A 13560-nucleotide genomic window follows, 5' to 3' on the forward strand; every position below is an offset into this window, starting at 1 on the left:
ATTAGTAAAATGTAGTTGTCATTTTCAGCAGTTTTTCACGTTGCCTATTACAAAATACCCAATTTATATTCCTGACTGAATTTTATTTAATTATTTTAATGTATTTTATTAAACTATTTTCATATTTTAGGCTACTTGCTTTTTTCTGATTCCAAATGATAAGTACTTTAGAACCTACTTCTATTAATACATAGTTGTAATATTAAAATCGATTTATAAATTAACAGAGATTAGGACAGAAACTTTCTTCTTAGTTCTCTAATATTAGCCCTGCTTATATTGAGGCACTTTTTCATAATGGCTCCCCTTTCTAAGACAGAAAATAGCTTTAGAATGCATGTACTTTAAACTCCTGACCTCGTGATCCACTCGCCTCGGCCTCCCAAAGTGCTGGGATTACAGGCGTGAGCCACCGCGCCCGGCCCAAGATCAGCCTGGCCAAGATGGTGAAACCCCGTCTCTACTAAAAATACAAAAATTAGCCGGGCGTGGTGGCGAGCACCTGCAATCCCAGCTACTCAGGAGACTGAGGCTGAGAATTGCTTGAACCAGGAGGCAGAGGTTGCAGCGAGTCAGGAGACGGTGAGACTCTGTCTCAAAAATAAAAATAAAAAAGAAGAAGAATGCATGTACTTTAGAAAGCATTTATTGGAGCCACTTAAAACTTTTTGTGAATACAAGATGCATATTATATATTTAAAAAATTGTATCATAAAGACGTATGCTCCCTCTGGATCACTGTTTATCAACAGAGCACGGTAGATCTGTTTTCCTGCCTTCTCCCTCTCCAGTCTGCACAAAAGGTTTGGAAATAGGCAGGCAGCAGCTTCCATGAAAGTCTCAGTGATTGAGGTTGGCACGTGCACTTAATTTTGAGCACAGCAGAACTGGTAAACATCATGATGTTCTACACAAAGGGAGTTATCCTTTTAAAAATACCAAAAACAACCTTATTTTAAATACTGGAAGACAAATTCATGATATCTACATGGTACTAATATTTATGAATTTGGAGTGCTAAATGCTACCACATGCCTTAAAAACAATAGTATCAGCATCCTCTACTTTTAATTAAAAGAAAATTTATCTAATAGGTATATTTCATTTGTTTTCTTAGATTTTCTTGTTATGTCATATTATCTTATGTAACCATATGTAAGTCACAAGACATGATAAATTGATCTAACCCTTTCCAAAAATTCCTTTTACCGCTTTCTAATTTTCACATGGTTGGCTTTAGCCAGAAATTTCAAAACAAAATGACAAACAGAAAATTTTATACTGATTATTCTCATTTGTCACTTCTGGTAATACTTGTAAAAATTAGAAGTTCTTTATGATAATTTCTGACATTTTTATAAGATTTTACATGTGTTATGATTTTATTATTTAAGACTTTATCTTAAGGTCTTTTAAAATTGTTAGCTATAATCTGATTTTTTTTCATAGTTTTAACTAATTTTTTTAGTAATTAAAATAGAATACCTTCAGTGTTATATTCCTCAGTTTTGTAAAAATTCAAATAATACATATGACTACATAGACACTATTTTTCAGGTTTTTTAAAGGGAATTATGCTTCTCTTAAAAGTTTATCTGGGAATACAAACCCATTTCTTTAAATTATGGCAAACTATCATGATATACATATATTATATATATATAAAGTATGTTTTATCATTTTTATACATCTTAAATTTCAATTAAATTGTAGCGGACAGATTCTTTAATTATCTAATCCTCCAATAAGATAAATTATTGCTGTTCTTATAGGTCTTTTCCCTCTTTTGTTTAGTTAAGCTGCCTTGGTGATCTCTGGTAACTTGTTGGTCTATGTCCTCAAATCTGTATTACTTTCTTTCTCAAACTATTTCGAATTTGCTCTCTAATTCCATCTGGTCAATTTAATCAAGTTGAACATTTACCATCTGCGTATGCTCTGTTTAATACAACTGAAGGAAGACAAGGACCCTCATTAGACATCCCAAACCTCTGACTTCAACCACCCCTATACTAGACATGTCAAACTCCATATTCTAGAAGCACTCACTGGCCTCAAGTTTACTTTCATTTTCAAGGTAGTAATCTTTCTCCATAAACATCAATTCTTCATCTTTGTATTTCTTCTTTTTAATATCTAAATTTGGATGACTGCATTTCCAGCTCTTGTGCTGTATTACCTAATTCTCTCAACCTCTGGTCAAATGAGCAAAACTACTTACCTGATGTGATTTAGGAGGATAGTAAATAAAGCAATTTAAATGAAATCCATAGCACTGTGCCTGGTAAACAAAGTGTGATCAGCAAATGTTAGCAATTCTTATTGTTTAATTATTATAATTACCAAACTTTCTCGAAATGATTTTTCTGTTTTATCAATGACCACTAGTGGCATTGGAAAATCATTTTTATCAAAATATTATTGATACATGAGTAGATTTTTTTTAGGAAATATATTCTAATCCCTTAAAACTAAGGTCTAAATAAAATATTTATTACATGTTAAAAATCAAAATCATAGAAGTCAAGATTTGGAAAAGATTTAAGATTTTCTTCATTTTAAGGTCATCATTTAATTGTGAAGCCAGAAAATTATGACTTGCCCAAGGGACTCTCATCAATACTTTCGCAGAAGTAATTAATCTCAGGGGAAATCGATTTTGGTACTTGTTAAAAATCTGTTTTCTTATTTTCAAATTGTAATTATTAATCATGAGATTATCAGAAATAAGACTATCAGTCTTTTATTATTTTCAGTTATCATTTTTAATATAGTCAGTATATATTTTAAACTGTAACTTCAGTTCTGGATTCACCATCATTGATTTATTAATTTTATTTATATATAGAAGAGTATCTAATGTATACAATCATTATGCTAAGTATTTTACAAGTAATATGTAATGTAAGCCTCATGTAACTATGGTGCTTCTATTATTCTCATTATATATAGAAAGATTTGACAGAGTAAATTGTTTCTTTCAGACAAACATTGGTCCCAACATCTTGTATGCTGAGTTTATTCCTATCTTACAGTTTCCTAGTCAGAGTGTGTTTATCGGGTTGATCAGACCCTCTCCTTCTAAGAGTAATCTGGTGCAATGCGATCAAATGATGTACATGAGTTGAAAGCTAGTTTCCTAACTTTTATCTTTAGGTTTTCCAAAATGGTTATCTAAATGTATATATACAAGGTATTTGTAAAGTAATTCTTTTCAAAGTTCCACATCTGTTTTATTTCCAGGTGACATCCTTGAAGGAAACCTCATATACGTCTAATAATTGTAAAAATACATTCAAGAATTCATGAGTCATGATACATTAAACAGGGATTTCTTGATTAGTCAGATTTATTAACGTTATACATGTATTATAGTATCTGCAAGCATAATCCTTTCAGTCTCCTGCTAAACTTTTAAGTATTTAAAACTGCCTAATAGCATAGCAGAGTTGAGGTATTAATAGCATATATTTCTAATTCAGACTTTTGGTTCTGTTTCTTAAATTTTTTTGTCTCCCTTTCTATTGATTTTCTTTACTAGAAAGTGTGTGCTCAGGTTTTAAAATAGGCAAGAGATTAAGTTGGCTCATTCACTGATTCCCATTTTATTGCAGGATATATGAAACATGTATCTTCTTGTTATATACATCCCATATTATAGCTTTGTGCAATACCTAAGTTTTAGATTTGCATTTCAAAAAGAGAATTACAAGCTTGCTTAAGAGTAATGTTACCTATCTGATGCTTTCATTGAAAACAAAGTTTAAATTTCATCTCATTGGCAAGGTCAACTCTAAAGCTTACTACACAAATTTGGAATTTAGAGCGGTTATATTCAGAGGCTTTTATTTTGTGATTCAGTTTATGCTTATCTCTTTTTATCTTACTGCTATTATAGAAGTAATAGGAATAGTTAAAATGGTGTATTCAGTAAACTTTTTGGAAATAGATATCATGAAAAGCATTGTTCCTATCTGGGTACATGAATCATATTAGAATTAATGCAGAACTAAGATATTTAGAAAAGATTGTAAGTAGTCACAAATCTTTTCTTCCTAGGAATACTTGTCATTTTCTTTATTGAATTTAGATCATTTAAACCTCTTTCATATCCTCAGATCTATGATAAGTTCTAAAAATCTGATTTTCAGCTTATTCAGCTTGTTCTAATTTTAGGATAGACCTGTAAGAATATAATGACCAGTTTAACCATAGTGATATATTCATTTCCAAATAATTCTTTATAATATAAATGTTTCTAAATTTTGCAATATAAATATAAATAACATGTTCTGTTCCTATTTAGAGGGAGGGCTATATACATATTTGTAGTTTAATGTAAGGGTCATAGTGGATATTCCTCATGCAGTAGAAATATAGTTGGTAAGAGGGAATCTATCCTATTTAGAAGCAAAAAATAGCTTTCATAAGAAGTAATGAGCAAGCTGAAAGATAATGAGGAGACTGAGAGTTCCTCCCTGGGGCTGGGGCTGGTGAAGAGGGCCTTCCATAGTATGGACATACCACAGTGTGCTCATCTATTTACTAATTAATGGACATTTGAGTTATTTCTAGTTTTGAGTAATAACAAATAAGGCTATTATGAACATTCATGTACAAGTCATTATAGAAACATAAATTTCATTTCTCTTAAATACATAGTAGTGTATCAGGTCAGTATAGTCCATGTATGTTTAAGTTTTTAGGAAACTGCCAACCTGTGGTCCAAAATGGTTATGTCATTTTACATTCCCACCATTAGTGTATGAGAATTTCTGTTCTTCCACATACTTGCCAAAATTTGGTATGGTCAGTCTTTTTGCTTTTAGCCGTTCTAATATGTATGCAGTAACAATGAGTTGTGCTTTTAACTTGTATTTTATGAATGACTAATCATATTGAGCATCTTTTCATGTGCATATTTCACAAGCTTATTGGCGATGTCATTCTTGATGAATTATCGGTTCCAATCACCTCTCGTTTTGTATATTGGATTGCTGGTTTCTAAGTTATGGGCCTTGAAAGTTATTTTCTATTTTGGATTCAAGTATTTTATCATGTATATGATTTGTAAATGTTTATTTCATACAGTACATATTTTGCATGTGGTCTTAGCAATATATGTCAAAGACTAGAAGCTTTCATTTTGATGAAAGAAGTTTATCATTTTTTTTCTTTGATAGATTTTGGCTTTGGTGTTGTATCTAAGAAATTGTTTCATTTGAAGTGATGAAGGTTTTATCTTATGTTTTCTTCTAGGAGTTTTATAGTTTTATGTTTCACATTTGTGCCTATGATCCATGTTGGGTTAATATTCTAATATGGTATGAAGTATAAAAAATATTCTTAAAAACTGAAAATGGAAAACAACATATGGATATACAATTGTTCCAACGTAATTTCTGAAAACACTATGCTTTCTCCCCTGAATTGCTTTTGCCCCTTTATCAAAAATCTATTGTTTATGTAGGTCAACTCTAGTTTCTAATCTAAAGTCTATTTTGTTCCAAGGAGCTATTTTTATGCCAAAACTTGAAATCAAGTATTGTTAGTTCTTCAACTACAATCATTTTCAAGATTGTTTTGAATGTTGTTTTGTGTATTTCTGGGTCCTTTGCATTTCCATATGAATTTTATGATCATCTTACAAGTTTCTGAAAACACGCTAGGTGGGATTTTGATAGGAATTGTATCCATCTGTAGATAAATTTGAGGAGTATTGCCATTTTAACAGTATTAATTCTCTGATTAATGTTCATTGGATGCTTTTCATTTAGATGGAGCTCCTTTAATTTCTCTCAGCAAAGTACAGGTCTTTCACGTGTTTCAGATTTATCCTTAAGTATTTCACATATTGATCCTGTGGTAAACATTTTCATCTCAATTTTTAATCGGTCATTGCTAGTGTTCAAAATGCAATTGATTTTGTCCATTGCTCTTTTATTCTGCAACCTTGTTGAACTCATTTATTAGTTCTAGTAGCTCTTTTTATGGATTTCATTAGAATTTCTTTATGAATGATCATGTCATCTGTACATAATGACAGTTTTACTTCCTTGCTTTTCATTTTAGATGTCTTTTATTTCTCATGTTTTAGTTTGTTGATATGGCGAATTACACTGACTGCATTTCAAATGTTTAACCAAACTTGTATTTGTAAGATAAGCTGCATTTAGTACAAGAATTATTAATATAGATAGACAGATTAATTGCACAGATAGATTCAATTTTTATTTAAAACAAATTTCATCTAGATTTATGAGGAATACTTGTTTTTTTTTTTTTTTTTTTTTGCAGTGTCTTTGTCTTGCATTGATAGTGCAGTAATGCTAACCTAACAGGATAGGTTATAACTATTCACTCTGTTTTTGTTTTGTTTTTTTTTTTTTCCTGATGAATTTGTGTAGAATTGGTATTGTTTCTTCCTTAAATATTTGGCTGATTCTAGCTGTAAAGCCATCAGAACTGGGAAAATTCCTTGGGGTAACTGTCTTAACTAGTAACTCAATTTCCTTAACATCCTATATTTTTCCTGATGCTTATATCTTTTGTTCTCCCTTTTTTTTTTTTTCTGATGTATCTGGATAGAGGTTTATCAATTTTATTGATCTTCTCAAGGAACTAGCTCTTGGCTTCATTGATTTTTCTATTGTTTTCCAGTTGACTGATTTCCACTCTAATTCTTTTTTTTCTTCTTCTCCTCCTTACATTGAATTTTGTTTTTCTTTCTTTCTTTAAGCTTTTCTGTTTTTCTGGTGGTTGCTGAGGTGAAGACTTTAAGACACTTCTGCTTTTCTAAGGTAGAAATTCACCACTATAAGTTAATTACTCCCTAATGTCCTTACTGCTTCTGCAGTATCCTACATATTTCGAAGTGTTTTCACTTCCAAATATTCCAGTTAAAACTGCTTAACTTACATTTATATTTTCTCTTTTTATTTCTTCTTTGGATAATGGGTTATTTAGAAGTGCATTATTTGGCTGCTAGATATTTTGTGATTTTATAGATTGTTATTGATGCCATTATTAGTAGAAAAGATATTTTTAAATTGATTGATATTTGTTTTATGGCTCAGATTAATTCTATGTCCAAAAGTACTCCACGTATACCTAAATAGTATGGGTTTTCTATTTTTGTTGGATGCAGGCTTCTATAGATATTACTGCAGTCCAGTTGGCCAGTGTATTCTTACTGATCTTTGTATACTTGTTCTATCAATTACTGTGAGTTCCTTTGAAATCTCAAACTGCCATTATGGCATTATCTATATCTCTTGCAGTTTTATTAGTGGTTGCTTCATTTATTTTAGATGTGCAAATGTAATTGTTTACATATAAGCATAATTGTAACCATATGTTGCTCTTATGATAAATTAACCCTTTTATCATTTTGATAATATTGGGGTTTTTTGTTTTAAAATTTGCTTTGCATTATTGTAATGTACTCATATCAGCTTTTTATATTTAGCTTGACTTATTTCTCATTTATTCACTTTTAACCGATTTGTTTCTTTATTCAAAGTACATTTCTTTGAGACAGCATATAGTCAGATCTTTTCAAAATCTCTGTCTTTTAATTTGAGTGTCTAAACTATTTACATTTTATGTGGTAATTGCTATAACAAAGTTTAGCTCTATTATATTCCTGTTTGCCTTTTTGTATAGCCTATTTGTCTCTTTTTCCTGTCTTTCTTTTTTATTTTAGAGTAGTTATATCATTTTATGATTTCATTTTCTCTTACGTTGCTTATTATGTATAACGCTTTGACTTATGATTTCAGTGGTTGCATTAGGTTTCTTAGTGTACATCTTTAATGTAATAATTGTATTCCTTATCTTTTACTTAGACTTTCTTTTTATGGTAAATAAGAATAAAGCTTCACAGAAAAATTAAGCAAAACATATGAAGTTCTTACACACCTCCTCCGCCTACACACACGCAGCCTCCACCATTGATGTTCCCCTCTATAATAGTACATTTGTTGCAATCAATGGACAAACATTAACCCATCATTATCAACCAAAGTCCATAGTTCCTACAGGGTTGACTCTTTATTCTTGCTGCTGTACATTTTGTGGGTTTGGGCAAATGTATAATGACTATTCATATATGTATTATATGTCTATAATGACTATTCATATATATATTATGTGTCTACTATGATGGTATCACATGGAAGCATTTCTTTGTCCTAAAAATTCCCTGTGCTTCACCTATTCATCATCTTCTCCCCCATTACCTCAGCAATCACTAATCATTTTCTTTTTTTCATCATTTTGACTTCTCTAGGATGTCATATACTTGGAATCATATAGTATATATTTTATTTTAGATTGACTTATTTCACCTAGTATGCATTTAAGTTTTCTCCATATGTTTTCATTGCTTGGTAGCTCAGTTCTTTTTAGTAGTGAATAATATTCAATTGTCAGAATGTACCACAGTTTACTTATCAATTCAAATAGTAAAGGGCATCATGGTTTTGTCAATTATGAAGAAAACTGTTGTAAACATCCATGTGCATTTTTGTGTGTGTGGACATAAATTTTCAATGAACTTAAGTAAATGGCAAAAAGATTAATTTGTGGGTCATATAGTTAGAGAGTGTTTGGTTTTGTAAGAAACTGCTAGAATGTTTTCCAAAGTGGCAGTGCCATTTTTCATTTTTACCAAAATCTTATTGCCTCAAAATCCTCATCAGAGTTTGTTGTTGCCAGTGTTTGAGACTTTAGTCATTCTACTAAATAGCTAGTGGTATCTTATTGTTTCAATTTGCAATTCCTAAATGACATATGTTGTTCATCATCTTTGTGTATGCTTATTTACCATATGTATATCTTCTTTGGTGAAGTGTCTGTTCAGATATTTTGACCACTTTTAATTAAGTTTTTATTTTCTTGTTTTATTTACCTTATTTTATTTATTTATTTAATTTTTGGAGGTAGAATTGCCCAGGCTGGACTTGAATTCCTGGGCTTAAGTAATCCTCCTACCTCAGCTTGCCGAGTAGCTGGGACTGCAGCCACAGCCTGTTTGTTCATTTCCTTATTGCTGAGTTTTAAGAGTAGTTTGAATATTAAAGACAACAGTATTTTATTAAATATTTCTTTCCAAATATTCTTTCAACATTTGTGACTTGTCTTCTTATTCTCTAGACAGTGTCTTTCGCAGAGCAAATGTTTTTAATTTGAATGGAATCCAACTTATCATATATCCCAATATACTCCGGAGAAAAACATCAAACAAATTCCTGTAAAGCACATCCTACAATAGTACTTCTCAAAATGTCAAGATCATCAAAAACAAGGTAAGTCTTAATGACTATTATTGCCAAGAGGAACCTAAAAGGCACGGCAACTAATTTGATTGCATCCTGAGACAGGAAAGGGATATCAGATTAAAACCAAGAGAATATAAATATTCTATGGACTTTAATAAAATGAAAGGTATTGGTGTGGTCTGAATGTTTGGGTTCCTAACAATTCACAAATTGAAACCTAACCAACAATGTAATGGTATTAGGGGAGGTGATTAGGTCATAGGGCTCAAGCCTCATGAATGCAATAAATGCCCTTAGAAACGAGGCCCCAGAAATATACCTTCCCCCTTCTGCTATATGAAAATGCAGCAAGAAGGCACCATCTATGAAGAAGGGCCCTCCCCAAACACCAAATCTGCTGGTGCCTTGATCTTGGACTTTGAAGTTTCCAGAACTGTGAATAATAAATTTCTGTTGTTTATGAATTATCTAGTCTATGGTATTTTGTTATAGAAACCCAAACGAACTAAGATAGTATCAGTATTCTTTCATTCGTTGCAGCAATGAGTCATGCAAATATAAGATAATAATAAGGGAAGGTGGGTGCAGAATGTATGGAGATTTTCTGTACTATCTCAGCGAACTTTCTGTTAAATCTAAACTATTTAAAATTTGTCTATTGTAAAAATGAGGTTTGACCCAAACAGAAAATGTCAGGTACCCTCCAAGTTTTCTGTATTAGTGAGAGTTTAGACTTAGTTGTGCATACAAAGAAATTCCAATACTATGTGATTTATTTTTCTCTTACGTAAGTTAGAATCCCACAGATAGACAGCCAGTCAAATAAATCTGGCAGCCTTTCTTGGGGCCCTCCAGGAACCTAGTCAGATGCTCAATACTAATAGTAACCTAGAAAATGCAAGTTAAAACTCCAGGGTAGAACCACATTTCAAACACAGTATGTTGGCAAAATGTTTAAATGTTCGACAATATGAAAGTGGCAAAATTTGTAGCAAAGGGGACATTCATACATTATTACTGAGTATAATATTTGATACAACTACTATATTCTACTAGATCACATCAGGTACAATTTTACTAAAATTGCATGTTCTACTAGATCACATTAAATACAATTTATATTTTCAAAACTATTTACTAAAATTGATAATAAATACTAAATACCAAACATTAATCACTAAAATTGGACATATATGGATACAAAGACCAAATCTTAGCCATTGGCATATCTGTTTAAAAAAATCATAAATATATGTACCCGGAAACAATGTTCACAGTAACATTATTTGTAATAATTTAAACCCCTACACAATCAACATGTCAATAATAGCATGAAAGATTTTACCTATGAAATTAAATACGATGATAATTTTTTAAAAACCCAAAATGAGTTTCGGAGTAATAGTCATCATCGTATCAGGCTTTACAATTTCAAGAGTCTTGAAACCTTTTAAAATTAAAAATAAACAACCACACAGAGTTAAATTAACTTTGAAAAAATAAGGGTCACAATGAAGTCCTTTCCCTATGAGGCTTTAGCATGTGTGTTGTAAAGACATTATGATAAGGGCAGTATGATAATGGATTAGGAATAGACAATCAGACAAAGACATACACAATTTGGAGAGATTTATAAGTGTTTTATGTAGAAAATATATGGTCTCACAAGTCAAAGGGTGAAGAGTTTAACTATTTATAATGTAGTGTTAGGAAAATGGGTTTGCTGCATGAAAGAGAGAAAAACTAAAATTATGCTGTTTAAAATGTCTGACCTAGGATTAATGTAAAACTTGTATAAAAGCAAATTAAAAACATGATGTATAGAAATATACAAAATATTTTTATGTCTTAGGAAGGGTTAAGCCCTACACTAAACATGTCAAAATAAATCACAAATCATACAGGAATAAATAATAAATTTGAATTAATCATACTAAGGTTTCACTGTCTAAGTCTAGAGTTTCTGTTCAATAAAATCCAACTTGTGCAAATGTAACAGAGATTTAACATATTAGAATATATTTGCAAAACATAAAATCAATGGTGAAAGAGTATCTATGATACAAAAGAAGTCCTAATTAAAATGGACAAAAAGGCAAAAGAAACAATAGAAAAATGGACAAAGTCAATTTGTAGAAAAGCAAAAGTAAATCATTAACAATTAAAGAGACAGTCAACTTCTTTAGTGTGTAGAATAAGTAAAACATTAGTAAAGTGCTGCTCTACATATATCAGTGTGGAAAAAAGTTAGTAAGGTTGAAACAGAGAAGTTTTCTGAAAGCAGAAAACCATCTTGGCCTTCCTGCAGAAATGTACACAGGTGCAACCCTACTGGCAGTATTAGATAGTTTAAGTATTAGCATTCATGGCTCAAAAATCCTAGAAAGATTCTTATAAATTTCCCAAACAAGCCAAGAGTGAGATTTTAATTGCAATGGTACCTGGTGGTAAGGAGTAGAAGGCAGTGTAGGGGCACATTATTGAGGGATAGATGAAATACAAACAGTGAAATAGTCTCAGGAGTCAAAAGCCAAAAAGACTACTTGTATGGTAAGCAGTGTGAATAGGTCTTTAAACAATGCTGAGTAAAAAATCACGACAGGAAATATCTATAGCAACGTGTCATTTACATTAGTCAAACACACACACAATCTACATATTTTAAAAGAATATATATAATTTAAAGATACATTCTATTGGGTACAAGGCTTAATACCTAGGTGACAAAATAATCTGTATAACAAGCCCCCATGACACAAAGTTTACCTATACAACAAACCTGCACATAGAACCCTGAACTTAAAACAAAAGTTACATTAAAATATATATATATTCTAAGCACTCAGAACATCAGGGAACATAACTAGGAAATAGGCATAAGAGAAAATGAATAGATGCATAAATAATTTAATCTGAAAAGTGAAATTAAATCATTTACTGCTATAATGCAAAAATTTTAAAAATACAGAAGTTAAAATTTATCATAAAATCTAAAATTGCACAGAACCAAGCATACATAATATTTTTTAAAAATTTACTGCATTCCATCCGGGAAATAAACCTTTCTTGAACCTAGTATTTGTAAGCCAACATGTGTATCTGTGAGATTATTGTTTATTGCCTTCTAGAGTACACTCATATTAATTAGCACAAAAATCAGCTCATTAAAAATTAATAAAGAAATATGTTTAACTGCCATATGTTTCTATTAGTTAATGCATGCCATTGCAATTATCCGTAATTGCTAAGCAAAGATCAGACAATTACTGACCCTAATCAATATCACAAAGTTAGACTTTACAATTAATTGAAGTGTATGAGGATTTTGAGCTTGGATTCCAGTCATGTCCACAGAGTTTATAAAATAACCTATGCTAATCATTCACACCCAATACCTCTGAGAAGAAATAAAACTCTGGTAGTAAATCCAAGACTCAAATGCAATGTTCCCTGAACTTGAATTGAACTCTGATAACTATTTGTTGGGTGGATTTGGACGTCAAAAACTCAACTAAAGCTTTGTTTGAGAAGCCAAGCAGTCAGAAACACTGACTGCATCTTGGGGATGCCATTCCCATCACAGTCTCATAGACTTGAGTATTTATTATGACAGTTCTTGGCTAATGGTAGTAAATTATTCATAAAATGGGGTGACATTCTGATTATTTTAGAGGTGACATTCGGGTCAGCTGAGGTTTTAAGAACAGTATCACTAGTTTCAAAGAGGTGTGAAGGTGATTTCCTCTTTTGCTACTATCTTCCTCAATTCAACTCATCTTCCTCTATTATTTTATTCGTGATAAAAGAGAGACCTTTTGCCCTGTCTCCTGCTAATCCAATATCTATGTCATACAGGTTATCTATTACTACTCTTTAAAAGATAGGCTGTACCGCCTCATGCTTAGCCTTTTCTTCATACAACAAAATATTTCCAGTGGGAGTCACCTCGAACCAAATATAAAAACAAGCCCATAAATCATAAATACCAAAAATCTAGAAACAATTATGTAAGTAAAATAATTTGTATGCAGTTTACATTGAATTTTATGAATTTTATCTCTTGTTTACCCCAAGCCCTCCAGCACAGAGTCCTAGTTTTGTCTGTGTGTGTGCGTATGCATGTGTAGTGTATTGTTGTATTCTGAATACTGAGTTATCTCATTGGTTTTGCCAAAACACTTATGATACATATTTCTGTCACTATGGAGGAACAGTTAGCTTTTTGAGTAATTGTGTCAGGGATGCCCAGGACCATTGTCGGGTTCAAAGATTCACCACA

General features: G+C 31.4%; 1 long non-coding RNA gene across 1 annotated transcript in view; it reads right to left on the reverse strand.

Moving 5' to 3' along the window:
- The window catches only part of LOC111551796, a 40779-nt gene that overhangs the window by 18635 nt on the left and 8584 nt on the right, over positions 1-13560 (reverse strand). Inside the window, exon 3 of the long non-coding RNA XR_002734465.2 lies at positions 1854-1938. This is a non-coding gene — a long non-coding RNA (uncharacterized LOC111551796). The remainder of the gene's footprint in view (positions 1-1853; positions 1939-13560) is intronic.

Source organism: Piliocolobus tephrosceles, chromosome X (genome assembly GCF_002776525.5).
Source record: "Piliocolobus tephrosceles isolate RC106 chromosome X, ASM277652v3, whole genome shotgun sequence".
Classification (NCBI taxonomy): Eukaryota; Metazoa; Chordata; class Mammalia; order Primates; family Cercopithecidae; genus Piliocolobus; species Piliocolobus tephrosceles.